The 27250-nt window shown below is 32.2% G+C and overlaps 1 protein-coding gene across 1 annotated transcript in view; it reads right to left on the reverse strand.

Moving 5' to 3' along the window:
* Window positions 1-27250, reverse strand: part of FOXP2 (forkhead box P2) — a 518125-nt gene that overhangs the window by 434587 nt on the left and 56288 nt on the right. The window contains exons 2-3 of the mRNA XM_039860643.1: window positions 16096-16245; window positions 10157-10301 (exon numbers count right to left, since the gene is read on the reverse strand). The gene's annotated coding sequence lies outside the window, so the exon portion shown is untranslated. The remainder of the gene's footprint in view (window positions 1-10156; window positions 10302-16095; window positions 16246-27250) is intronic.

Consider the following 27250-nt stretch of genomic DNA (forward strand, 5'->3'; position numbering starts at 1 on the left):
GCAGTCACTGCAGTGGTCCAAATGAAAGTTTCGGACTAGGGCAAAGTCAGCAGGATGTAGAGAAAGAAACACATTTGCAATCATATTTGGAGACTGAATTAATGGGACTAGAAAAATACAGACGAGAAGAGAGATGAATCAACATTCCTGACATAGGTAACTAAATGTGCAATGGTTTTTGCTCTTCACTAACACAGAAAATGCCATAAAGGACATACTTTTGATTGAAAAGACAGGAGTTGAAAATGAGCTTAATTTCGTACATGTATTTAGATGGATTTCTGTGTGACACTTAAGAATAAATATCAAGAGCAGCAATTGTAAATGCAGAACCTCTAACCCAGAGGAGAAAAAATAAGGTAGGGATACAAAAATGAGAGTCCCAACATTAAAGATGGCAGTGAAAGCTTTGTGAGCTTATCTAGAATAATGTGCATACAGAGTAAGAAGAAAAAGACAGAACTCAAGAAAATACCTAAATTTATGAGGTAGGCAAAGGAGACTTATGAAAAGGAATAGTGAGAGAACAGGACATGAGATGATAGAAGGAAGAAGCAATTGGCAATGTTAACTATTTCAGGGAAGACAAGTGATTGAATCTGTCCTTTAGATTTATCAGCAATGACATTATTATAGTTAAGTAAAGCAGTCTAAACAAATGCAATTATATCTATTCCCTCCCTAAATACCAGTACGATGGCAATATAAGAATAAAAAGTTATGAACCCATGACAATGATCACAGCACAAGAGGTCACATACACTAAGACATGTCAATATATTTTTATATGTAGTACATGGTCTAGCATAGATTCTCAGTCAAAGTTGTTCAAGGAATCAATCAGTATTTTGTTCAATTATTCAATCCTCACCTTGTAGAAAAGAAAACTAGCCCAGGAATCAAAAAAAAAATGCAGAAGATAAATTACACAGGAGTTATACCCCCCAAAAAATTCTCAAAACCTATGAAAATGTCCCTGTCTAACTCAGGGTGAACTTGAACAGGCAATATTTATATTTATAGATTTTTTAAAGGTAGATGAGAATCTTAAGAACTCTAATATAGCCATAGTTTTTTAGTTTTCTCCTTTTTAATTCTAAGGAACTATTTTTGACTTAATTAACAAAGATTATCTTCTTCAAGCACAGCCTTAAAGGATGTTAACTGCTCAACCATTATAAAGTGTTAATATTCATTTCACCATAGTCTTCCAAAGGACTGCACTAAAAAATGACTGCAAAAGATTACCATTCACCTTGTAATAAAGTGTAAATATACAATGTCCTTTTCTAAGAATATCAAAATCAATTCATTCACCAAATACTTACTAAATGTGGATTGTGTATCAGCACTCCTCTACGCACTGGGGACACAAGATTGAATAAGACATATAGGAGTTTATATAATATTGCATGGAAAAGATGGAAATGGGAAATAAGATGGTACTTTATGACACTGATTCTTAAAACCTAGTGGAAAACAAAATCTGTTCTCAAGTAAGTGTTCACATATAACCATCATATACAGTAACATTTATCTCTATAATGAAACTACTGACAAATTATATTTCTTAAACCACCTGAATGAATGATCTATATAGTTTGAAATTCAAGTATAACTATATTTAAAAATAATAAAAACTGACAAATTCAATCTTAGATCACATTAACCATAAGAAAAATTAATAAAACAGTAATGTAACAGAATTATTTTAAAACTACACAACAAAACCAAAACTGCCTTTTGCACAAGCCTGCTAATAAATAGTTAAGTATAAAGGTTTTTGAAAAATTAAGAAGCTGGTGATAATTGAGTACTCAGTTGAAATTTACCTGTACAATTTTACACTGAAAAAACTAAATGGAATTTTGAGTTAAAATTTGGTTTGTTAATTCAAAATACATTTGTTGGTGGAGAGAAGACTGTGTTTACATCCATGATGAAAAAGACGGAGGAATACATACTGAAAAAATTTCTCTGTAGAAATATGCATTTCTCATCTGAAGAGAGAAACTTGGGATTGACTAGATCAAGACTAATTAAAGATTTTGGGAAAACAATGGCAATAAGAGAAATTATTTTATAAAAAAAAATAATGGCAACAAACTAATTAGATATCTTTCTTTGAGACAAATGCTGAGCTTCTTCACTAATAGTGTAAAATTTAAAAATCTAGATTAAAGGTTTCATTTTGGTCATTCTACTGACATTGATGCTGTCCTTACATCTAAGAAAAAAGACAAACATCTTGGTATAATCTACTAAAATGATAAAATGAAAGCATATGCTTTTTCTTCAATGGAAAATTCAATGGAAACAAGAAAGCAAATTTGGCACCACTTTGCCATTTTGCTCAGGATCAAATCTCCAACAAGAATGTCACTAATGTGTAAGCTTATAAATTGCATTATATAAACTTTTCAAACTATCTCCGTACACAATGCCACTGAATGATCATAAATCAAGATCAAAATATATGCAATGACTCTGTTATGATGGGAAAAATAGAACTCTAGTAAAGAAAGAAATTTCAAAGATTAAAAGAAGCTACTTTAAGTAGATCTTGGGAGAATTCACATGAATTATAATGGCACTAGAATGAGCATTCTACAGTAATATAATGATGAGTAACCCAACAATGACAATAATAATAATGGAAGCATAAGACCATTAGTTATATACTATAAAAGGAAAGATGTGGTATTCTAAAATTCAAACATTTACTTCAACTTATTACCTTAGAGAAACTCTCAAACATGTGCACAAAAAGGATAAATACAGATATATTCACTCTAGTACTGTTTGGAATAGCAAAACTGGAAAACAACCAAAATTTTTCATCTACTAAGAAAAAGATTTTAAAATAACTAGGCTTTATTCAAACCACAGAATATAGAGCAGTTAAGAAATCATCTTTATCCATCAAAATGGAAAAAATAAAAAAAGACAAACAACCTTAGTGTTGGCAATATGTGGACTAACTTGAGCTCTCATACACTGGAGGTGGGAGGGTAAATTACGACAACCACTTTAGAAGTCTGCTTGACATTGTCTACTAAAGTTGACACTATAATACAGATAAAATACAGATACTAAGCTGATGTGATGACATAGATATCCTATAATACAAAAAATTCTACTCCTAGCTACACAGGTATGCATAATATATAAAGGACATGTACAAGAATCTTCAGAGTATTATTATTCCTAATAGCCAAAACTAGGAAAACAACCTAAATGCCCCAAAATAGAATGGAAATAAATAAATGGTGGTATATTCATGCAAAGAGATACTACATAGCACTCAGGACAGACACTTACCTATACACAATAACATGCAGGAAGCTCATAAACCTAATATTAAGAAACATAAGCCAGAAACAAAAGGCTCTATACTAAATGATTCCACTTACATAAAGTTCAAAAACAGGCAAAACTAATCTCTATTGTTAGAGGTCAGAATATGGTTTCCCTGGTTGGGGATTGGGGAGAGATAGTATTAAGGGGCAGAAAAAGGACAGAAAGCCATTTCTTGAGCTGGATACTGATTACACAGATGTGTTCATTCTATAAAAATTAATCAAGATGTATATTTATGATTTTTGTAGTTTTCTAAATGCAACTGCAAAAATCATAAATGTACACTATATAATAAAAGCTTACTCAAAAAATAAACTTAAAAAAAATTAGACCTGTGTATATCAATATGGATAAATCCCTTAAACATAATTTTGAATTAAAAAATTTTTTCAGAAACACAGAATTCATAAGATTTATTGTATAAATCTTAAAAATCACAGTAAACAAAAGTATAAATACCATCTGCAGTTTATTAAATAACTCTAGAGAGAAAGGGACAGGATGAGCATGCAAGTTTTACCATGTCCATGGCATTGTATTTCTTAAAAAGAGCGAGAGTGGGATCTGAAGAAATATTTTAAAAATTAACATGTCAAATTTGGATATGTGGGCACCATTTGTGTTATTTTCTGTATGTTTACAATACTGTGACATAAAAGTCTTAAAGTTATCACTTTGGATCATAAAGAAAGTCTTTAAAAGAATTTTCAGTGAAAAACGTTCTTAACCAATTTGCCCAGATCAGCAGACTAACAAATGCTTTTTTATAGCTTAAGATATCTGAGATGGCTGATGGGTGTTTATTTTAGGTGAAGATTTAAGGTCTTAATATATTTAATGCCTTTCACAAATAAAATATTTTCCATATATAGAAAAATGGTACACTTCTTATTTGCAAAGAGATAATTTAGGCTTTTTAAGTTGTACAGTAATAAAATCATTAAACATTTAAAAAAGCTCAGCAGAAATGACCCTTAGGTCCTATTTATAAAAGACATATACTTTCCAACTTTTCTTTAATACCTGACCCAAGACAACTTTGTTGCTACTTCATTTGTTCCACAGGACTATAATCAAAATGGAACATGTAAGAATTGTCAACTCTAGAAAACTGGATTGATACATCCATTTAAAAAAAGTTATTCAACCCAGGAACACTCAGTCCCTTGTCCCACTTATCACTTTGACTTGGAAGAGGACTCACTGGGTAACTAACTGGTCCTTCAAAGACAATTGGTGGTTACTATCCATCTATGTTTAACAAAAAGTTTTGTCTTAACCATCTTGTCTTTAAAACCTGAAGAGCTATATAGAGAACACAGGTTTTAACTATAGAGTTTGAGGTAGTCATTCAGCAGTCACAAGATAGAAATTCAGATAAGATTTTAGGCATGATAGACAAGCTGCTTTTGCTAAAAAGCCTACATCATTATAAGAGAACATGGAGTATTACACCTCATTTTGTTGAATTACTATTCTTTCTGAACTCTAATCAAATTGTAGTAGTGTATCATTCTCTGAATTACACATTGGAAGGGGAAAAAAATTTCTATTGCCTAATGAGAATTCGTAAAACAAGAAAAAGCATAAATATTCTTTAGATCTTCTATTAAGAATTTATAAACATTCCCAGATAGCTTAATATAAAGTTAGAGAAACACTATGGCACAAAGAAATAACTTTTTAAGCAGCAACAGAATCCATATTTCCTAAATTCCAAAACTATATTCTTTTTCAGAAGAGTTCTCCGCTTTGGGACTTAACAAATAAAATGAATGGCTATATATCACACACTGTCATATATAATTCATATATATACACACACACACACACACACACATATGGAGATACAGATATCGGGATAGTTAAAGGTTTTACAAATGAATCTATATAGAGAAAGACAGACACAGACATATATGTGCATATAAACACTACATAACACTACATAACAAACATATACGCACATTATTTTATAGACACACGCCCCTACAAAATGAAAGAGTAAAAGGCAAGAGAGAGACCACTACCATTAAGTGCCTGCTATGTGCCAAATATTTTTTATGTTTGATCATTTAACTTCACATAAGGCTACAAGAATAAAACTTTTTCCACATGCAAAACTTACCCAAGGTCAATTTAAAAGAATATATGGCAGAGCAAACATTTGAACCTATATCTGTCAAATGCAAAAAAAAAAGCAAAAACAAGACTCTACCCTCCATAATACACTTAAAATAGGTTTTAGATAAATTCTAAGTATTGCTTTGTGTCTCTTCAATTTAGAGAAAAAATTTCATTCTGACAGTATATAGAAACATAGCTGTTTTTTAAAACAAAATCTGATTTTCTTCCCCAAATTTCAATATGGCAAAGGAAAAGTTGCTACAAAGATAATTCTTAGTTGAATATGTCCAAAACATAATTTCTTGGCATTCTGGGTTTTATCCAAGACAAATCAAAATAGCAGATATTTTACAAATGACAAGTTTTCACAGAAACAAATTAAATAAATAAATAAATGCAATAGCAACAGATGCATTTTCCCTAGACATTTGTGTTGAGCCTAGCTATATCCACAAACTAAAGAAAGGAGCATTTTTATATTTCATTTTTATAAATAAATTGTTTTCTGTTAATGTCAACCAATTAAATAAGATTATACTCACTCCTTGAAAAATTAAACAATAGAATATACTAAAAAAGAAAGAGAGTAAGTAGGAAAAAGAGGAAAAAAGAAAGGAAAGAAAAATTTTTAAAGGACTAGAAAGAAGTCCATATTTGATATTTTTAACTGAAACTATATTTGAAAATTTCTATTCAAAGGAAGAATACATCTGTGCTTTTCAATTCTTTTATAACATACTAATATTAAAATGAACAAATTAAAGTGCCTCTTAAGTGAAAAAGTGTTTCTGAGGATGATAGACAATTGCATAAAAATGTATTAAAAGTTAAGGAAAAAAGCCACAAATAATTCCATAAAGATGAATATATCATTACTATAGAATGGGTTTGGGTTATATAATGAAAATATCTAATTTTAAAGTTCAAAACTGAAATATCTATCTTAAAGATAAGTCTATGTTAGGTTAATAATATACAGATATTTTCACTACCCTAAAAATCCACTATGCTCCACTTATTCATCCCTCCGTTCTACCATACCAACCCCTGGCAACCTCTGATCTTTTTACTATCTCTATAATTTTGCCTTTTCCAGAATGTCATATAGTTGAAATCATACAGTATGATTTTCAGATGGTTTCATTCACTTAGTGATATTCATTTAGAGTTCCTCCATGCCTTTTTGTGATTTAATAGGTCAATTCTTTTTATCACTGAATAATATTCCTTTGTATGGATATATAATAGTTTGTTAATCCATTTACCTACTGAAGGACATTCTGGTTGCTTCCAAGTTTTAGTAATTACAAATAAAGCTTCTACATTCTTGTGCAAATTTTTGCATGGAAGTTTTCAACGTATTTGGATGACTACCTGAGAGCACAACTACTGGATTGTATGGTAAGTATCATATTGTATGTATGTTTAGCTTTGGAATAAATTGCCAAACTGTCTTCCAAAGGAGTTATATTGCTTTGCATCCCACCAGCAATAAATCAGAGTCCTGTTGCTCTACATTCTTGGCAGCATTTGGAATTTGAGATTTTAGTCATTTAATAGGTGTGTAGTAATATCTCATCTTAATTTGAAATTTCCTAATAAAATAAATATTGAACATCCTTTAAAATGCTTATTTGCCATCTTTCTATTTTCTTTGGTTAATCTTTTTTAACTGTGTTAAAAAATGTATTAAACATTTAACTGTGTTAAATGTTTTCTTTTTCCTGAGTTCTTTGTATAGTCTGGAAACAAGTCCATTACCAGACATGTTCTACATAACTTGTCTTTTCATTCTCTTAACAGTGTCTTTCTCAGAGCAGAAGTTTTTCATTTTAATGAAGTCCATCTTATCACTTTTTTTCTTTCATAGACTGTCACTTCTGATGTTTTATCTAAAAATTCATCATCAAACCCAAGGTTACTTAGAGTTTCTCCCGTCTTATCTTGCAACAATTTTATAATTTTGCATTTTACACTTAGCTCTATAATTTATTTTTAATTCATTTTGGTAAAAAGTATAAGGTTTGTGTCTAGATTTATGGTTGTTTTTTCATATGGATGTCCCATTGTTCCAGCACCATTTTTTGAAAAGAATGTCATTATCCATGGAATTGTATTTACAAATTTGTCAAAGATCAGTTGACTATACTTGTGTGGGTCTATTTCTAGGCTCTCTATTCTGTTCCAATAATATAGCAATTCTTTTATCAATATCATTTTGTCTTGATTACTGTAGCTTTATAAAACCTCTTGAAGTTGGGGAGTGTCAGTTCTCTGAATTTCTTCTTCAAAATTGCGTTGGTTGTCCTGGGTCTTTAGTTTTTCCATACATATTTAAGAATCGATTTACCAATACTTACAAAATAATTTGCTGGAATTTGATTGGGATTGTTGAATCTACAGATCAAATTAGGAGGAACTGACATCATTACCATATTGAGTATGACAATCCATGGACATGGACTATCTCTCCATTTATTTAAATCTTTTTTTAATTTCTTTCATTGAAATTTTGTAGTTTTCTTAATATTAATGTTGTAAATATTTTATTAGATTTATACCTGTGTTTCTTTTTCTGGTGCTAATATAATGATATTGTATTTTTAATTTCAAATCCCAGTTGTTCACTGCTGATATATAGGAAAGCAAGTGACTTCTGTATATTAATCTTATTTTCTGCAACCTTGCTATAATTGTTTATTAGTTCCAGGAGGCTTTCTTGAGTGATACTTTGGGACTTTCTACATAGATAATCATGCCATCTGCAAATAGACAGTTGTACTTCTTCCTTCTGAATCTATAGGCCTTTCATTTCATTTTCTTATCTTATTTTCTTAGCCAGAACTTCCAGTACATTAAATAGGAGTGGAGACAAGGGATAGCCTGCCTTGTTCCTAATCTTAGCAGAAAAGTATCTAGATTCTCACCAGTGGCTTTTCTTAAAGCATATATCCATGTAACTACCAGCCCGGTGAATAAACAAAATGTTGCTGACACACTAGAATCTATGGGAACCTCCACTACAATTTCTACCACCTACCTACAAGTTAACCATTATTTTTACTTTTGTTGTAGTCACTTTTTATATCACTAAACACTATAGTCTAGTTTTGTAACTTTCTATAAAGAATTCATACAGTATTATTCTTTTGTGTCTAGACTGTTTTACTCAACATTATGTCTACAAGAATCACCCATGTCATTGTTGCTCTACTTTAGCCATTATCATTGCTGTAGAGCAGAGGGACAGCAAAATTTTTCTGTGAACAACAATATGCTCTAATCCTTCAACCACAAACCAATAAATGAAAGTTCACTACTGAACCTAATAACGTCAAACTTAAATAACGTCAAACTTAATAACGTCAAACTTAAATGACGTTTTAAAGTTTCATTACACTTTTCAATAATAAAAATTATAGTTGAAAATGAAGCAGTAAAAGAAATGATAATGTTTGTGGTGTTTCCCCAAGGTGTTTCTATCTAATTCAATGACAGCAAAATTTTAAGCTGAATGTCTAAGATCAAAACCAACAAAGTTTCTTTTTTATTCAAAGTTTCTGATAAATCCAAGTATCCTAACTCACAATTACAGATTGTTAAGAATGGCCACGGTGTTTTGTGGCTCTATCAGAAAGTTCCAAACAATAGATTAAACATGAACCTAGAAATTACAATGATTTCTTTGCAGACTATGTCACTGCAGATGTTATGTCAGTAAAAATATAACATTCGAAGCCTATAAAGATTGATGTTTCGATTTTGGAGATAGCCGTATGATTTGGATGTATTCAACTCTAATAAGTATTAATTTGGTACTGCATAATTTTAAGAATCAAAAAATCACTCTTTCACTGAGTTCTTTCAATGAGGAATAAACAGGGTACCAATTGTTAAGCAAAAGTCAAAGGTCTGGCAATTAGATCATAACATTTTATATCAAGTGCCTTAACACAGGATGATACATACTAGTTAAGCTCCAGATAAAATTGACGATGACAAAAAATTTCTTTCCAAGTAATTTTTCTAAAACAAGTATTGCCTTTATCACTCTTTCTCCCAATTTCTGAACAGCAACTAAATTCTGTATTTCTATATAATCATTAACACACATCTCTAAAATGCTTCCTAACAGGAAATTAGTCTTTCCAGTACAATGAAATGACAAAATTTACATATTTTTATGGTTGATTATAAATATGAATTTAGTCAAACTCAGTTTCACCATGCGAAGTGAAAAAAAAAAATTTAGTGTCTCTCTTATTGGAAGGTAGATTTTAATAGAAATATAAAGATAGTTTTATTCTCATATATAACATATAAAAATACAAAATTTAAAGCAAAAACACTATGATGGCACAATTGCAGATATTAAATCGAAAGAAGTTATTTTCTTTTCATTAGAATAATTTCAACTGTCTTAACATTTCTCTGGCAGAATATAAAATTTAAATTAATCCATTTTGCATTAAATATTAATATTGTAAAGCATCTTCTTATGTTATTAGTTACAAAATGTTAACACAAATAGAAATATATGTTACCAACCAAAACACTGTACATTGTGTAGTGAAGAATAAAATCCAAATAATATTGTCATCACATATTTCTCTACTAATCTGAATAGCCACAAAAACTGAAGAATGAAAAATATAGAGTACAGATGACTTACATTTGGAGGGTTAGACTTTAATTCTCTCTCTCAGGATTTAGGGGCCTTATTCTCTGTGCTTACAATGCTCCTTTCTCCAGGGTATTCTTCTAATTCCAGAATAGGTCAGGACAAAGCTTCAACAGACTTCTATTATTTGTTCAATCTAGGGGGAAATTATACTTTTAATCAATTATTATGAAATGCAACAAACTTTTTTCTTATTGTGCTGGGGGGTGGGGCTTCTCATTATTTTCTGTTGGATCTGTGGTAAAAAGAGAAAATAGGAATTGCCATTGTTGAATATTATAATAAATAAATCAAGTACTTTAAATTAACACCGATAAATGAAACCCACATCTACTTTTTCATTTTTATGGCTAAGCAGCATAGCCAGAGAAAATTAATATTCGAAATCCAAATGACTACAAAAGCCTACTCAAATGTATTTTTAAAAGACTTTAACATAATTTTGCAAATCCATGAGTTTGAATGGACTGGCAGAGATGATTAGGTATCAAATATTTTTACTCATTCATTTTAATGTCTTAGGGCTAAAGAATTACAGGATGATTAGAAAAGTGTAAAGGAAAATCCATTTTTTTAAATTTTAATGGAATTATAAAAAAAGATCAATTCGAGAGCATGAGACAGACCAGAAGCAGATGACAGAGGGTCTGTAAGGCAGGGCAAGAAATCTGGAGTACGAATTTCAAAGATGGCACAAGGCTGGGGAATTGCTATTCAAACAAGGCATGTTGGTCAAATTAGAGTATACAACATGGGTACATTTTAAATCTGGTTTCATGCTAATTATTTAACATCTGTAAGACACAAAAATGCAAACCCTACCTTTACAAGGACATTGCAATGTGATGTCTGACCTTTTGTGGTAGGTACATTCATAATTTTAACAGAATTAATTATAGTCTACAAATTTTCTCAAATGTAGGTTTCTAATAATGGATATTTTCTGCCTCATTAAAATAAACTATTAAGATAAATGTCTTCAACTTGTGCCATACCCTGGATCACGCCCTCTTGCCTTACCTTAAAGTCATTCATATTGTCTTCCATCAAATAATAAATTTGAATGTAGGGGGAATATTTGGGAAAAAACTGTAAATAAAATATAGATGTTCTATGGAAATGTGTCTGCTTGCAATTTAAAGCCAGTTTTTGTTCAGAATTTAAGACTATTATACTTGAGATTATTATTTTTTAAAAAGTATAGTGGGAAAACAGTAAACCAATCAGTATCTGTATCAGAATGAAGCCAATCAGTATCTGTATCAGAATAGCTAAATACAAAAAAAAAACAAAATATATGTAGACAGAAAAGTATTTTTTTAAGTCATCAGTCTAATCTCAAATTGATACTCATGTGATCCCCTTCAGTTTTTAACCATGACAAGTGGTACTTGAAATCATTTACCTGGAATATGTCAAAATTATTTCAAAATGAAACAAAAACAAAAATTTGAATACCAAAAATTAAAGCATTGAGAGAGAAAACTCATTCAAAACTCGATTTTAGTATTATAGAAAACTGTTGTTTTCTTTCCAAAAGATTCAATAAATCTTGGCTTAATTTAATAATCTTATTATTAAAACTTATCAATATGTACTTTCTATATGAATATCTCCATAGGGCTTTTCAAACATAAGTACTTCTACTTATGTTTCTGGAGCACAGAAATAGTTTTGCTGTATTTTGGGTCAGTGAAGATCAATGCATATTCCTTTAGGGAAGCCTTTTGAACTGACAAAGGATAAATGATTGACATCAGTAACAAATACTTTTTGTTGTCCTGGACTGACATGTCATTTATAGCAATACCTATGCTAATTAATGCCATACATATCTACCAGATGTGTCAGAGAAATATGCCAGACCCTTCACAGAATATACTTGAGTGTAGCTAAAATTACATTATAGTTATGGAAATGCATCCTTTGTGATAAAGAACTGACCTCTCTCCCTCTCCCTTCTCTCTATACACAGGCATGTGCACATGTGCACGCACACACACACAATCATGTAGACTACACTTTTTATAATAAAGCGTACAACTAGCTATACCTTACCTTTTCTATCGATAAAACTTTTTTTTTACAAAAAGCAAATTCTACCTAGCAAAGTCCAAATACACTATAATCTCAACCTCAAAAAATACAGCATATAATATACTAAAGTACTAATTGGAGTCTTCACAAACTACACTATCATAATGGTACTTTACCTAATATTACATGGCACTTTACCATATCCCAGATTCTCTCAACTATACTGGTAGACCATTAACAATAAAAACTATGTATTAATCATCTTCATTTCCCATTCCAAGAACAGAACTTTGTATGTAATGGGTACCGAGTTTTATATTTAATAAATAGTTAAATTCAGTAAAGTCATCAAAAATATGTATATCATTTTTGTCAGTGAATTCAGTATGTACAAGAAAGAATTATTAATGTTAACAACTAAAACCCTTGGTTATTAACTCAGGTAAACTGGTATATAACTTGTCTCAGCGTCTGACACACAGCTAGCACTCAATAAATGGGAAAGATAATCAGGATGAGCATTCATCCTGGGATTGCCTGGGATAACTGTGGTTCATACTTACTGAAATTATTAATAGCTATCCCTTTCCTTCTCAAAAGTAATAACTTTATATATTCATCCAAAGTATCATTAATGTGTTATTTATTATTTATTTCTTTCTATTAATAAATTATTGTTTTTCTTTTTTCTTGTTTTCTATGATGCTGTTACATGACAAAAGTATTTTGTGGAGATTAGAGTAGACGAGATTCTTTTCTTTTAACATTTATAAATTCACATAGATGGTCAAGGGTTTACTACATTCTCACATCATTGAAGCTAAATATTTGTCATCAGCATAGAAATCACCTGACAAATCCAAATGTGACTTCCTAATTATTAGTTTCCTTAACTTCTCTAATTCATTTAGTGTTTCACTCCTTCCTTCTTAAAACTCTCCATGTGGCTTTCATGACACATCTCTTTCTTGATTCCTCTCCTACCTCTCAGATCTCCATTTTACAGTCTCTGCTAGTTTCTATTCTTAATGTACCTCCTCAATATCAGTTTACCCAAGATTTCATTCTAGTCCTCTTCTTTCTTAATTTGCTCTTATTTCCTGCATCAACCATTATTTGTCCCAAATGTATATATCCAGTCCATACCTCTCTCCTGACCTGAAGATTTAGTTTCTACTGAATATACAATCTCTTATCCGATCCCTCTTCCTCCAGTCTTAACTCTTTCTAATCCACACTCCACAATACAACCTAAGCATTTTTTACTTTTTCTTTCACTTGTTTGTTTGTTTTCTGAAATATAAATCTGATAGTATTCTTCCCAAATCAAAAAAGCAAGGAACAGTTGAGAAGAAACTGAAGTCCTATAGAGGACTCAAAGGTAACTGAAGACAAGAGGGAAATTCCAAACCCATTAAAATAATAGGTGTTCTGTTCCTGGTTTCTCCATTAAATCCAAGCATGTTTCACTGATAAAAATTGTTACATCTAGTGGTTAAGTTTCAAGGCAAATATTAATAGGAAGAATATGATAAACATCAAATATACCATAATGATCACAAAATAAAAAACGTAAAAGTGTAAAGCAGCTAAATGAGAGATAAAAAAAAAAGGTACTATGGGAAAGTCTAAAAAGATGGTTTTAATCTCCATTAGATTACTGCATTTGTTATATAAAAATGCAGGCTTAGTCTTGCTCAATGTGAATTTTCAAAAGTTTGGAAAAATTATTTTGTGTATGTGTGTGTGAGAGCAAGAGAGATTCAATTTTTAAAATTTAAAAACTAATTTTTATTCAAAAAGTAATAAATATCAACAAATAATATTTACATGCTTTATAAGAAATTCTGACCACTCCTTTCTAACCTCAAGGTTAAACTAATGAGCTACTCTGTAACCTAACACCATTTTTAATATGGTTTTCTTACAGAGAGTCAGGTCTGAGTTCTGGACACCCAAGTAAAAAAAAATCTTTTGGTATATAATCCATTTATATTTTGAGAAATGCCTGCTATTTAATTCCATTACCTAAAACAGCCAGTGAATTTAGTTTTTTCTCTTTTTCCAGCTCTTTACCCTCTGTGGTCTCTTAAATATCTTCACTTGAATATTCTGGCTCTGACCCTTCTTCAAATTAATAATAGCTTATATATCTTCAGAATTTTATCTCAAACCTTCTCTTTATTCAAAAACACTCAAGTTTCCTTAAATATGTACCAAAAAAATACCAGATGTCTCTACCAAGCATCTTAAAACACTGACTCTTCTACCTCTACCATCATAATCTTTCTCTATTTCTTAAATGACAATTTCATATCCACCAAATATCTTTAAACATCTCTCTCTTCATTAATCTTTTCAGAATATACCAGACTTAACAAAACTGTCCAAATACATAATATTTTTAAATAATCTATTGGACTGGCATAGGGTAAAACACATTAATAACTAAATTCAATAAATGTGAATTTAAATCATGCTAATATTTCCCTGGTGTCTTTTATTAAAAGTGTCTCAATTAGTGTCTAACAGAAGGAGAGTCTCCTCAATATTTACCTAATAATCGAAAACTAAAGTCCTTCATCTTAGTATCAAATCTGCCTCTCCTTTATTTTGTTCCACTAGTCTTTTCTGCATTCCAGAATCAAACCGAACATTCCATGTTTGCCTTTATCATTCTTTAAAAAGTAGAAATTTGTTCCACCTAGATTGTCTCATTCCTTTCAAATTATATTTGTTTAAATTGTACCATACTTTTCAAGCCTCAGTTCAATTACTGTCACCTTCATGAAATACTTGCTTATTTTCTGAACCAGAAGTAATGGACTCAGCATTTTCTCTGTAGCTCCCTATTGAAAACCATTCACTTAATCTAGTATGTAATATATTTGCCCACATACTTGATTTCTCACATTTAATTAAAAACTATTTGAAAATAGAGACTGTCTTATCCATCTGTGTCTTTCTTAACAGACTGTCTTTATTACAAAAGAAGCTTACCTATATTACAAAGGAAATACTGAACTATGTTTGACAAGCAAGGTAGACGCAGAGCTATGGTATAATTCAAAGAAATACAGTGAGTTAAACTCTTCTTAATCTTTTATGTTCATCAATTCCAGGAAATTATTTACAGTATCATTATTTTCAAGTTCTAGATAAACTTTTCAAAAATATGTCTCATAGAAGGCAACCAAGTCATCATTTGACTGACTTCTGTAGAAAACATACTAGTCAAACTGAACTATGATAGTCAAATAAAATACTTGGTTTTAAATACCTACTCTGAAGTTCTGAATCAACATTAAAATTTAGAATCTTAAACAAAAGTATACGGTTTTTTTGTGTGAAAATCATGTTTTATGACAATTTGTTTTAAATGATATAATAAATCATAAGAACTACTAAAGTTATCCTCTGCGTCTCATGGAAAGTAGAATCAAAACTAGCATACTGGACAAACTGGGGTCACCCAAGGAGTTGATAAGAGTTAGAAATGAGGCAGAATAGATAGCCCATTGATGCCCCCTCTCTCTCCAGCATATGGCTCTGGGAATGTTTTTCCTTTCTTCAGACTTCCCCCTGTTTTAGCTCAAGGAAAGGAGATAAGCCAAAACCAGTCTTTTCCAGCTTAGACACCACCTTCGGCTAAGGCATGACCTTTGACTAATGATAATATCATTATAATCTCATCCACATTGCAAATACTGCGGCTCCCATCATGCACCTGACGCCATGACAGTTTGAGAAACACGATGTAAGGAAGGAAGAGCAAGAAACCAAGTTTCTTGCCTACTGGGAGGAGAAAATGAGGCTATGTCAGTATCACGTTTCCAGGCTCTGCCTTCAAGAAGAACAAAAGTTCATTAACCAAACATCTACCCACGACTCACTCTCTCTCTCTGAGTTTGCCTGCATTTCCCTCTTCAGTGTGTATTTTCGTTTTAATAAAACTTGTGCTTTCTTGCTTGCTGTTTCTCTTGTCCTTGAATTCATTCTCGTGGAATAAGACAAGAAGAACCTGGTCACCAGAGCTCCAAGCTCTCCGGAAACAGAAAGAAAAGCAAAATTATTCTCTAAATTGTAACTGCATTAGCAATAAATTTTAGAAAATGGAATATTTACACTTAAATTATTTTAAGGAAGAGAACTTACCTACATACACTTTGGGTCATGCATGGTACCTGACACACAGTGAGTTGTCAATGAATGACCAAGATCTTCTAATTGGGAGGACTGTGCACTTCTGGATCACCACCCCTCCATGGTTTACAGGAGAGATTCATAGCAGAAAACAATTTACCCAAGATCTCAGAAAGTGTAAGTGGCAGAGATAAGACTTGAGCTCATTCTAATTGCCTTAACCCAGTAGTCTATACTTTTGGAACCAATGCAAGCAAAATTACTAAAAGTTTTGTTAATATGTAAATATACATATAATTTTTAATTTCTCTAACTATATTTCAAAATAACTAATTTCCATTAACACATGTAATCAAAATTAGAGAATACCAATATTCTTTGTACATGTTGTCTAGAGTTTGCTTATTACAACATGCTTAGTTTCACATTACATATTTCACTTATGTATTACACATTTTTATAATTAGTCAAATAAGGATATCAGATTTCCAAAACTAATAATCTTCCATTCTCAAAAGTGTACAACCGATGTCAGCATCAACAGATTCACGTTTAAAGGAGATCGACTCATTTGTGCATAATTTCTGAGTAGTTGACTACATGAAGTGGTTTACTTATTCATGAAGTGGAAAAAAATCTCAGAGCAAACAAGCAGGAGAGGGAAAAAAACAACCTACCTTATCTATATAGTCCTGACAATTGAGTTTGGACAACAGTATTTTCTAAATGTACCCTATTCAGAGCTGGATATGTAATTACCTTCAGTTCATAGTCTAGACATTAATGCTTTCATAGTATTTAAGACTCCTTGTAACATGTTTGCAGCTTTAAGTAAGCAAGGCTAAATCTTGACCAGATAAATTAGCAAAGAATGCAATAAAAGCTGCAATAAAAGAACTTTATCCTACAAACCTTCAAGTTGCTGCTAAATGAGATTTCTTTGAAATGCAGATCAGTTGAACTAGATTAGTGAATTTTAGCTCCTGTCAACATCATAACAAAATACAAATACAATTGTTCACTGGCCTTATCTCCATGCTTCCATCTGCTGCCTCGTTATTTACTTTCCTTGATTTACTATGCAGATCTAAATAAGGCACATCAAGAAGGGCTTACAACACAATGGCTTCTTAAGCTTTACATCAAGGTATTTGAAACTGAAGCCAGGAAAGTGCTGCCATCAAAGACATATCTCTAATGAACTTCCATATCAGAGAAGGTTTGGTATTTAATACTGCTGTGAAAAGAAAGAGCTACAAATCAGAATGGCCTCTGAAAGAAAATGCCCACAAATCTTGATGAGATTAGCACCTCTGAGAATTAATATCCCAATAAAAATGATGTCTGGTACCTTGAAGAGTTAACTTCCAACCTTTGCAAATATAATGCACTGTGTCAAGAGCAGGGAAATCATTTGACAAGGTTAAAAGGTCAGAGAATATTTTTTAATTTCCCCTCAAAGCTAGAAAATAATACTTTTAATTCCTGCTTATTGTAAATTGATGTCAAAATAAATATACTTCAACATAATTAACACAACTAACACATTTGTAACATTACTTTCTATATCATATGCATTTTGCACTATTTTTCGAAAAGGAAAATTAGGAACAACTTCATAGTAAAATAATATAATCTAAAATGACAGTATAAAACATTTGTTTATCGATTCTAGTATTTCCCTTTTCTCCCTCACAGCAATCTATGGAAAAACAGGGTAAAATCTTTAGCCATTCTGCAAATCATGAGGTGCCATTTTTATTATATGTCACTATCCTTTTTAGGAGATACAGTAAATAAGGAAAGAATTTCCTTCTACCTTCTACTGTACCCCCAGGAATTGTTTTCCCACTAAGTTGAACAAGTCTATAATTCACAAATATTAGCGAAAGTTTCCAGCAAACTCAGCTTGCATTACTATTTGGCAGTTTCTTTCACATAAGCAGTAAGATCTATAAACAAATGATATTTTTTTCCCAAAGAAAACATTTCAATCATTTATGTCCTTCTATAGTAAGAGAAGATCCCACAAGCACATTCTGTTCTATGGATCAATCAGCTCCAAACCAAAGTAGACATGTTGTGGACTCCGGTGCCTGGAAATCCTGCTGCAGGCTCACCAGATGATGAAAACTGAGTTATTCAGTGTATGGGGGCCCCACATGGCATTCGGTAGCTTCTGGGCATGTCAAACTTCACAACTACCCTACAGTCAATGACAGCAAACACCTTCCCTGTTCTTGCCTCCGAACATAAACTTGCCTCTCTATCCTCCCTCAGAATCACAGGCGGTCTTCCAGAAACAAAGCCCCAAACAGAAGCAACCTCCCATAACTACACAACAGAAATCACAGTTGTCTTTTTGCTGGATTTCATTTCATGTAGGCAATGTTCCAGACTTATTTATAACCACAAGAGACTGTTATTGCTTCTTGTTTAATGAAATGACAAAACAACAGATTTGCATATGCAGAAGCAGATGCTGGAACAGGTTTGACTACTCTTGACCCAAAACATGAAAAAGAGATTTATCTGCAACAGCTGTCTCAAAGGTATCAGTACTTTGATGGGCAGTCAAAACTCTGCCATCTGTAGAATTGTGTGTTCAAAATGACAAGGAATTAACAACTGATCGATAGACCTTTCCTCATCTTTATACATATGTTGAAATCCCAAGATGTGTATATATTGAGCTATTTTACCTATCAGCCCTATATAAGATAACTAAAATAGGAATGCTGACATGCAAAATAGTGTTTAATTGGCTATTTCAGAACAATTCTTTTCACCATGCTGACATACTGTAAGATACCGGATACTAACTTTAACTGATAGTGTTATTTTGTAAAGCAAAGTTTTCATAAGATTAGTAATTTTATTTGCCAGGATAACTAAAATAACTATTTTATTGGATTTATGTGATCCTAATTGTTTTCTTTAACTATCTTTACATTCAAGTTTTATTTTTAGATCTTAAAAATAATTAAATTGTGTTCATGGGTTTTTTAATCTCTCTTAATTTTAGCTTCAGTTTAGACCAGTATATTTTTCTACTGAGATTACAATTTTCTTTAAGACAAGAGCTACTCTTTTTCTTGAACACTGAAGTAAAGAACTCGAGTCTCAACATGACCCCTTACTGAAGAGAAAGATTTGTTTTTGAATTATATTTGCAGAAGGTAGCACCATATGCCCCAAGCTCCAAGTCGGATGCTCTTTCTAGGTCTAATTTGTTTGTCAAAAGATGTTACAATCACAAACCTAAGATGTCTAGATAAACTTAGCATTGAATGAAAAAATGCAAACTATTTTCCTCACTTTCTTTAGAAATAAACTAATCCCAAATACAAAAGATTTGTAAGGGTCAAACAATCTTTGAATTATAAATAAAAGAACTTGGTGCCAGATGATTGAAAAAAGAAAATACACACACACACACACACACACATACACACACTCATACATTTAAATTATTAAGACCAAAATCTTGTCTCCTTTTTGAAAGAACAGAAACAGCATGAAGTGCCCAATTTTTGAGATGACTTAAAAATGATAAGCTACTTCTTAAACAGAAGTTTCACAGAACTCAAATTTAAATCAAACAGAAATTTAAAAAATTAGCCTTTTAAATTTTAGTGAAATACGTCCATTTATTTTAAATGTTTTTGCAATTTCAACTGTATATTTTGAAATTTTGTTTTAGCCTCCAGTAACCTTAAATTTTTGCTACAACAGTATGATTTTATTTGTTTGAATGTGATTTTGTTTCCCGATTTGTTTTTCATGATAGGGAGATGGTATCCAATCTTGAGAAGGAAGAAAGAAATCTATACCTGCAGGCAACTAGTTTAAAATTTTCCTTTGTTTTTTTCCTGTTTTGTCTTGTTTAAACACATAAGAAAAACGTAGAGGGAAAAGCAAGGGTGTGGTGTTCAGTGGCTGTTTCTAACAACTGAGATACTATTATGACCCCTTCAAAGCCTTTCCAATTTTTTGAAAACTAAAATTATTTACTCAATAGGTTGTAACTGCTTTTTCTAAGTCACAGTAATCCATCATGTGAATAAATATTTAGACACTATTTTAAATGTGTAAGACATACTTGACGGAATGCCACAATTCCAGGCTGTCATGTAAATACAATCTGATCAAAAACATTCCTCTTGTACAATAAAAGCCTAGCTAGAAACACAATAGTTCAGCCAAGGAGAGAAAATTGATATCTTGGAAAACCTCAATGGGGTAAAGTGACCACCAGTGACACAAATCACTGCAATTTTAAGAAGTTTAAAAAGTTGTTTTTAAGTAGACATCATATAAAGAATACACAACTGTTTTAAAGATATTAACAAAACTTCTCAAAAATTTACCATTTGTGAATAAAAATAATATCTCTATTGAATAAACAACACCATGAAGCAAAAGTAAACAAAGAGAACAACAACAAAAAACAATAGAGTGACACTATATGTACCAAAGGGAACAATTTCCAAAAGCAAAATACATCAGTGCATATGTTTATATTACCATCTGTGAAAAATAACATAGAGATATATATGTTTACATATACATCAACTATTTCTAGAAAAATACCAAGAAAATGGTTATAGTGATTGCTTCTTGAAAAGGAAAAATGGATACTAAAGGTAGTGCTTCCCCAACATTTTAATGACGGTATACATAGAAACCAGTAAGAGTTATTTATTTAAAGCTTATCAGTGGAGAATGGAAACGTAATATAAGTACTCAAACTTGTTGCAATTTAATTTTTAAAAATTAGTACCTGTTAGAAAATCTAATTGCATATTAAATGGTGCTCAAGTAATTCCTCAATCTTTTCAATTTAAAAATGCTTCTGATGACAGTCTTTATAGAGTATACGCCAAGAGTCCTCAAACCAGAGTTCCTTGCACTGTTTCACCATTAAAAGTTTACTATATCCTTAGTATTTCAAAAGATTCAAAGGAAATTATTATTTTTTCATTTGAAAGAAAGGTACTAAAATTAAGTCAATATTGTCCATGATTTTGCTGTTTTATTTTTAATTTATTTTTAACACATACTCATTAAAGCAGGTAAGTCAAAGGTCTCACTTGTTAGCTTAAGAAACTCCAGCTGACATTTAGTTTTATTTGATTAAAAAATGGAAACAATTTATTTTTACATTACTTTGATGAATGCAATTTGTTAGCTAACTAAAAAAGTGTTGAAAGCATAGTGGGAATTAGTAATAACAAATTCTTGGTGGTAGTTAAATGGCTAGTGCTGCTGATGTTACTCTAACCTTAGCAAATAGTAAATGTTTGCTGGAAAGCACTGTTTTGTAAAGAAAATAAGATTTGAATTTACTGTACCTTTCAGAAGACAATTTTAGTTTATTTTCATAGAAAAACTATGTAGTACCTTTTTATTCATTTTTAATGAAAAACATGTTAATAATCACTTATTTTACATTTGGCAATTATCTAATATGTCAGATGATGGCGGTGTTACAAGGAGAAAGTAAGAAGTCAAGACCAATATTCAAAAAGTAGAAAGTAAGATACTGGAACTCAGAAAGAAAAGTAGAAGCAGCCTTCTATTACTAGGAAAAAAAAAAAAAGATAGATTTAATATTTTTCCCAAGGGAAGAAACATCTAATATTCTATAAAAAATATAAAAAAGATTTAGGGGCATAAGGATATTTAAGGAGTATTTCATACTGACTCCCATTCTGCCTCTAATGCCTAATCATCTAGTCAAAAATGTGCATATGCACCCTGACACTGTGTTCAGCACTAGGAATCCAATGATGCAGTACCACAAGCTGTATAAAAGCCAAGAGTAGGGGGTGGAACTGAGAAACAATTGGTATCAAATATTAATTTCATGGAAAGATAAATTGAAGAAAGTAGAGGCATAAGGATGAATAAAAAGTAACCCAAACAAGAAAGAATGAAAAATCTGAACTAGGACTGTAACAATGGAGATGAAACAAACGGGACATATTTCATAGATGTTAATAAATCAGTGTTCATTTCACTTCATGATTGACTAAAACATGGAAAATTGAAAATAACTTTCAGGTTTTTGACTTTGTTACATATAGTGGATTCCCATTTCTTTCAACAAGATAAGAAATACACCAAGGAATGTGGTCTGCTAGGGTTTATGCTTGTGGTGGCAGCCTTTAAGACAGCCTTCAACGATCCCCACCCCTGATTTCTCTATCTCATGCAATCTCTTTCCTCTGGAGTGTGGGGTGGACCTAGCGCCTTGCTTCTAATGAACAAAATATGGTAAAATGATATGGTGTCCTTTTTAAGATTAGGTTTCAAAATAACTCTTTCACATGCTCATTCTTATGGAAGTCAGTTGTCATGTTGTGAATTGCCAACATGACAACTGACTTCCATAAGATGTTGGTTAGGCCAACATCTTTTTTGCGAATGACACAAAAAAAACCTGAGGAAATATCCTTCCAATATTCAAAAACTATAATCTGGTTCAAAAAAGAAGTCACTCACAAAAATGATGAATTAGTTAAGTTCCACACATATCTTTACTTGCATCTTTTCTCTCAACATAAACACACCGTCAACCAACATTTATATTGAACAAAACTCATTCGTTCATCAATCACAACCATAAGTTGGCTGCAAAAAACAAAAACATTAAAAACTTTTGACATGAGGCTTGACTTTTCTTGGATTAAGAATAAAGTATTTTATAGTAGCAGACGTCACCCTTTATAGGTGTGTGTGTTCCTGTCTTTGTATGTGTTTACATCCGACACTGGATAGCTTCTATGGAGTAATAAGGTTCATTTACTTTATAGCCAAAGGGTAAGATAAAGTAAACTTTGTACCTCTTAGACTTAGCCAGTTTGGATTCAGAAAATAACTAGGCATTTTTAATGGCAGATCTGAACTAGATATTAAATAACCCTACTGTTAGTTGCTTAACAAATAAATACGTGTCAAATCGACATGAATGGATTTTCCTGAATTACCACCCTGATAGCTAGTAAGATTCGAAATCTCGGAAAGAATGACATAAGTAGCATGGCAATGAAAGAGGCCTTCCAGGTCTCTTCCCTTGAAGCTACAGCAAGTTGGACAGCTATAATTCAAAAGATACCCTCTCAACACAAAAACATGACAGAGATCTGCACACTGAAACATCTAAAGGTGGGCAAATCTGAGCAAACAGCAAAGACTGGAAGGGTGAAGGACAGAAACAAAAGCCATGTGTACTCCAGCTCTTGCCATGGACCAAGAGTCGAAGATAGCAGAGAAGGGCTGGGGGCTGGGGTGCAAACCGCACTAGGCAAACTGAAGGAGCAAAAATACTGATTGGCTCTGGGAAGGTGGCACACACTAAGGCTGAGCCCATGGTCAAGGCAGAGTAGCAATACAAAGGGTTGCAACATTCTATAGCCCAGGAAATTAACAAAGGGTTCCACAGAAGCAAGAATCTGACCACTACGTCTCCTGTGGCCTTCCCAGCAGTAAACTCCTCACTCAGCAAATCATGAAAGGACTGAAAAAATATTTTCCAGCCTAAGTGGTCTATATTCATTGCAACTAAACCCACTGGAGAGAACAGAGCTGAGGATACAGGAACTCACTCGCTCCAACCACACCCCCACAAAATCTCTCCCACAAAATCTCCCCCACCTATTGCAGCACAGCCTGGTAGAGGCAGCTGGAACAACAAGAGCAACTGTGCTTACGGCTTCTGGCAGTAGGAATATGGTGCTGGGAACACACAGGAGACCAATAGCCTGCCACTTCCAATCCACAGGAGTGGTGACCTGAAACCAAGATAACTGGGGCATAAAGGGGAATACAGAGTTTTCCACAACTGAGGCAACACTGCCCCACAAAGGTCTCTGAAGCCCCAGCAGCGCAGGTAAGAGAAAATAAAAACTGCACTTCAGCACCACCTACTGGAAAACAAAAGAAAGACCTCTATATACCAACCTCCTACAAACCGAAGGGTCAAATACTTATAAAAAGAAGGAGGACAGGGAGGGGAGAGAAGGAAAGGGAGAGAGGAAAAAGAAAGAGAAGAAGAAGAAGAGGAGGAGGAGGAAGAAGTAGTTTATATCCCGACATATGCCCAGGAAGAGAAATATTCCATTAAGCACAATGAATAACCAAGGCAAGAAGAAAATTCGGAAAGGACATGAAAAATCTCAAGAAAATAAACTTAAAGACACAGAACACTGTGATTTAAATGACAGAGAATTCAAGATTTCAGTTCTGAAAAAAAATGAGATACAAGAAAACTAAGAAAAGCAACTCAATGAGCTCAGAAATAAAATCAACAACTAAAAGGAGTACTTCACCAAAAAGAAACTCCCCCCCAAAAAAACAAACAAACAAACAAAAATTCTGAAGCTGAAGAACACAACAAATGATATGAAGAATGAATCAGTGAGCTTAGGAAATAGAGCAAATCAGATGGAAGAATTAGTGATCTTGAAGATGGAAACCTAGAAATGACTCAGCTAGAAAAAGAAAATCAAGATTTAAAAAAATTAAAGAACTCTACATGAATAATCTGACTCCATAGAAAGAACAATATAAAGACAATGAGTATACCAGTAGTTGAAGAGAGGGAGAAAGGAACAGGGAGCCTATTCAAACAAAGAATCATCAAGAATTTTTAAAAATCTATAAAAATGTATTCTCCAATCCAGGAAGTTAACAGAACACATATTTATCTCAATCCAAAAAGGCCTTCCCATGGTACATTTTAATTAAACTTTCAAAAAGTACAACAAAGAAAAAAAGTCTCAGCACATAAGGAAAAAGACGATGGTAACCTATTAAGGACACCTGTTAGAATATCAACCAATTTTTCAACAGAAATCTTACAAGCTAGGAAAGAACAGAATCAAATATTCAAATTATTGAATGAGAGAACTAATCATCTAAGAATGATATCCAGCCAAGTTATCCTTTGGATATGAAGGAAAGAAATAAAACAATTCCATTTGAAATTGCAACAAAAAGAATACTAGAAATAAACATAAAGGATCGAAGGATCTATAAACTGAAAACTACAAGACATTATTTAAAAAACTTGAAGCCACAAAGAAATGGAACAATACTCCATGTTCATCAATTGAAAGGATCAATATAGTTAAAATGGCCATATTACCTACAGCAACATAAAGATTTAATGCAATTCCCATCAAAATCTCAATGGCATTTTTTCAAGGAAAAAGAATAAAAATCACCAAATTTGTATGGAATTACAAAAGATCTCAAATAGCCAAAGCAATTCTGAGAAAAAAAGGGCATGCTGGTGGTATCACACTCCCTGGCTTCAAATTATACTCCATAGCAACAATAATCAAAACTATATGGTGCTGATGGAAAAACAGACACAGAGACTAACGGAACAGAACTGAGAGACCAGAAATAAACCTACTTGTATACAGGCAACTAATTTTTCACAAAGGAGCTACAAACATGCAATGGACAAAACAAAGCTTTTCTATAAATGGTGCTGGGAAAATTGCATGCAAAAGAATGAAAGTAAACTGCTATTTGACATCATACACAAAAATTAACTCAAAATGGATCAACGACCTAAGTACAAGCCCTGAAATAATAAAACATAAAAGAAACCATAGGTACTATACTTAAGGACCTTGGTCTCAGAGAGGATTTTATGAACTTGACTCCAAAGGAAAGGGAAGTAAAAGCAAAAGTAAATGAGTGGGACTATATCAAACAAAAATGCTTCTGCATAGCAAAAGAAACCGTCAATGAAACAAAAAGGCAACAAACCAAATAGGAGAAGCTATTTGCAAACAATACTTCTGGTAAGCGGCTAATATTTAAAATACATAAAGAACTCATACAACTCAACACCAAACAAGCCAATTAAAAAAATGGGCAGAAGACCTGAACACTATTCCCAAGAAGACATACAAATGGCCAACAGATATATATGAAAAGATTCTCAACTTCATAAGCATTAAGAGAAATGCGAATGACAACCACAATGAGATAGCACCTTACACCTGTTAGAATGGCTATTGTCAATAAGACAAGAAATAATAAGTGTTAGAGAGGATGTGGAGAAAAAGGAACCCTCATACTGCTGATGGAAACATAAACTGGTATGACCACAATGGATGACACTATGGAGGTTCTTCAAAAAATTAAGAATAGAGCTACAATAGGACCCAGCAATCTCTCTTCTGTATATCCAGGTGAAAATTTAGAAGACATTTATTTATAAAGATATATGTACCCCTGTGTTTACTGCAGCATTATTCATGAAAGCCAAGATATGAAAACAACCTAAGTGTCCTTTGATGGATGACTGAGAAAGAAGATGTGGTACATATATACAATGAATACAATTCAGCCATAGTAAAGGATGAAACGCCTCCACTTGCAACAACTAGAATAGATCTTGAGAGTATCATGCTAAGAGAAATATGTCAAATGGAAAAGGACAAGAATTGTATGATTTCACTCATACCTCAGATATAAAACAGAAAGCAATAAACATGAAATAAACGAACTCAGACACAAACAACAGTATGGTGGTTACCAGAGGGGAAGCGGGTTGTGGAAAAGTTGAAGAAGGTAAACGAGAGTGTTGGAAAGAGACACTGTGGGTCATAGGCACACCATACAACATATACATGATGTATAATAGAATCGTACAGTTGAAACCAATAATATTATTAACAAATATCACTCCAATAATTTCATTTTTTTAAAAAAAGATATTCTAAATTTCATCTTGTATTTTCTTAGCTTAAAAAAGTACTCCATTATAGGTTCAATGAATGTTTATAGAATGAGTGATGGATAAATGAATGAGTCACTCTATTAATAAGTATAGGTAATGGTAGATTTAGGAGGGCATGACTGATGAAGCCTGAAAGAAAA

The sequence above is a fragment of the Pteropus medius genome, unplaced genomic scaffold, assembly GCF_902729225.1.
Source record: "Pteropus medius unplaced genomic scaffold, Ma_sr-lr_union100, whole genome shotgun sequence".
Lineage (NCBI taxonomy): Eukaryota > Metazoa > Chordata > Mammalia > Chiroptera > Pteropodidae > Pteropus > Pteropus medius.